The sequence below is a fragment of the Poecilia latipinna genome, unplaced genomic scaffold (genome assembly GCF_001443285.1).
Source record: "Poecilia latipinna isolate Pla-1442-1.1 unplaced genomic scaffold, P_latipinna-1.0 Scaffold2312, whole genome shotgun sequence".
NCBI classification, from domain to species: Eukaryota; Metazoa; Chordata; class Actinopteri; order Cyprinodontiformes; family Poeciliidae; genus Poecilia; species Poecilia latipinna.
In genome coordinates, this window is record NW_015114928.1 from 26,549 (window position 1) to 29,852 (window position 3,304).

General features: G+C 39.9%; 1 long non-coding RNA gene across 1 annotated transcript; it reads left to right on the forward strand.

The window, feature by feature from the left end:
• The first annotated feature begins 2,056 nt into the window (after positions 1–2,056).
• LOC106937287 (uncharacterized) lies at positions 2,057–2,594 on the forward strand. The gene is made up of 2 exons (XR_001422356.1): positions 2,057–2,109; positions 2,218–2,594. It is a non-coding gene; the product is annotated as an uncharacterized LOC106937287 (long non-coding RNA).
• The last annotated feature ends 710 nt before the right edge of the window (positions 2,595–3,304 follow it).

The following is a 3,304-nucleotide window of genomic DNA, read 5'->3' on the forward strand; positions in this document are numbered from 1 at the left end:
GGAAATCCCATTTTCCCAAACCCCCCCTTCTTTTTTTCTTTTTTTTTTTTTTTTTTTTTTTTTATTTTTTTTTTTTTTTTTTTTTTTTTTTTTTTTTTTGAAGACAAGAAGCATTGAGAGCCAGTCATGCTGCTGTCGGGACGTTCATCCCGGGATCAGGTGCCTATTTTTACCGGCTTTCTTAAGAAAGGTCCTACTGGCCCGATGCGCATCCAACAACCTCCTGAGCCAAAAAGACGCAAACTGCGAATGTGCCTCTGCAATTAAAAACACACACTACATCTCTGCTGTGTCTAAAAAGTCCAATATTCCTTGAATGACAAGCTTTAAAAAAATAGAAAAGAAAAAACGGGACCAAATGAAATGGACTCGCCCTTACCTTTCTGCGGAAATGGATGAGTGCGTAAAAGCGTGTCAAACAGCCATAAATGTGCCGGTGCCGATCACTCCCGAGTCCTTCGCGCTATCAGCGACACAAACAGGGCGTCTGAAGGCCGCTGCCCGTGACAGACAGCTCGCTGCATGGGTTTGCCGGTGTCAGGTGAAGCAACCACTCCTTTTAGGGAATGCAGCGCCGCTGGGGGGGAAGGAGGCTGCGGGGACGAGTCCGCAATCATCTGTGATGTTCCGCCTCCGCTTCGCTCAAACTGTCCTGCTCGGACAGCATCCCTCCCCTCAATTCAAAGACTTAGAAGAAGAAAAAAGAAAGAAAGAAAGAAAGAAAAGACAGAGCAGAGGTGCTGCTACACGCAGCGTCTACTTATGACTGCAGCAGAAAACAACAGGAAGCAGACCTGCGTCCTTTTCTCCAAGGCGATCGATGCCGCTGTTGGGGGGAGGCAAGAGGGGGAGGGGGGTTGTTTACCGATCGACCGGCAATTAACGGCGTGTCTCCACCAGCTGGGTCTGGTTGCTGCGGCGAAAAGCCGCATGACTCTCTGATCGATTAGTCGGCCTGGCCGTCCCGGGCAGATGGAGCTTTTGTTGCGTCTATGGGCCCCTAAGGGAAACGCTTGGAACATCAGCGATGTTTTGGGCTTCAGTGCTGTTAGAATGAGGTGGAGTGTCAGCCCGTCACTGAGCTAGAGCGAGAGGTCATGATTGGACTGTGCACCAGCTAATCAATATGACACAGCAAACACATCTGATGTGGATGTCAACAAAAATATTGGAGTCAACAAAGCATCTCTATTTTTTTGTTGTTGTTTTTGTTTTCTTTTTGTAGTTTTTAGACGTATATCTAATTTTAATTCGCCATTTTCCTACCCAGGTTATTTAGTTTACGGATTCCACAACAGTTGGAAAGAAACTCTGAAATTAAGCAAAAATATTAACAACAAAATGCATTAGTAGACTATTGTAGGAGGCATGTCAAAATTATTAGTGATTTTTGACAGAATCCTTACTACATACATATGGCTGCTTTATGAAAACATATTATGGTGAAGATTGTTGCATATAAGATAATAAAGAGAATTCCTAATGGGAAACCTTGCATAAATGAGAATAATCTGGAACTGATACACCACCCTGCAAGAATTCACGTTTCTTTCAGCAATTTAAGGTTAATAATAATGATGATGATTATGATGAAAATATTAATCATCATCATCATCATCATCATATTAATTTAAACAAGTGCTGCAAGTCCTCAACACAAAAAACAACATATTAAATGACACAAGAAAACACAAATTGTACATAAAATCAGTTAAAATTCATAAGTTAGACAACAATGAAGTCATAAAAATACAAAAAGATATTCAAATGTTAAAGGCCTTGTTATAAAAGCAAGCTTTAGCAAACGATTTAATAGAAGACAATGTAGAGGTTTGTCTAACATTTAGAGGAAGAGCAGTCCACAAAGTAGGAGCCCCGACCATAAAAGCCCTTCCTCAAAAACGAGGAACACAGTAAAAGTCCGTTCAGCTCGTTTTAAATGAAGACGTTTGGGATCCAGCCAGGAGAAGCATAACTTGAATACATGGACGACACTGACATCTAGTGGTGAAAATTGGTAAGACTTGAGTGTCTTATTTCTCTTTCCATGAGGGACTGGATCAACAGCAGCACCAAAACAAGATGCAAGTGAACACCTTCACCCTATTGGTTCGTTTTTTCCTCATTTATTTTGCCTTAAAGTTACACACCAAAACTTTTAGTAAGCGTATAAATAAATATTAAAGTATCTCCTGGTTTTTTCTTGTTCCCTGACAGCCTGGAATCCCCTATCCGGCCTGTCAGGGTCAACGATCGATCCCTGCTGTCAGAACCTGTCTGGATCCACCCTCCCCTCTCCATGTCAGGGACAACTCAGTTATGCTCTCAGTGACAAATGTCTCACTTTTCCTTCACAGCCAGATGTATAAAGTTTATGCAAGCACACATTCCTGGCAGAGCACTGGACTGGATAGTCCTGGACTAGAGCGGAGCCAGACAAATGACAGTTTCAGCAATGTAACAGAGTTTTACTTCTGTATTTTGTTGTTTTCCTTCTTCTTGGTTACTCATGATAACTTCAGTAAGGAGTTTGTCTTGGACGATGGAAGCAAGTCAGAATGTTCCTTACTTGCTCTCGTAAACTTCATTTCCTACTTTGTGCCTTAATTATAGATGCAGCAAACTGACACCCTGCAGTGAGTTACCACCGTACTGTTACGTCTGACTTAACATGTCGGTCCCAGCTAGCCAGTTAATTTGAAATGTATCTTCACATGACATATGTCTGTACTAAATGGGAAAAATATCTTATGATGCAACAACATGACAGGGAAATTAGCATATAAACACATTTTTTTTTTACAACATATCAAAGATAATTATGGACTTACACAAGTTTGAAATATCTTTGAGAACACTTTCCATACCTCGAGGGTGCTACATCCTTCTCTACAAAGTTTTACACCCAAGTATTGTAAAAGTAAAATTAACGTTAATGTTCAGTCCACCATACCGTTCAGGAAGCAGAATTCCAGAAGTTAGTGTTTGGTGTAAAACATGAGCATCAAACCCAAAATAAAAGCAAAAAAACTTGATAATTATGCAAAATAAAATCCTGTACCAACATGGGCTGAAGTGTCAACAATTGAAAACAATTATGAGAAACCTGTGGAAGTATTTCCGTAAGTATATACTCAATTTTAAAGAAGTATCTCTGAGAAAATACTGTTTTCAAACAAAAAGTGATTTAACATTAAATGTTCACTCATGTTTAACATCGGTGAGGGAAAAAAAAAACAACTGCACCTATTTGTATAAAGTAAATATTGAGTTTCAATTGTGTTATTTTTCATTTGTAAAAATT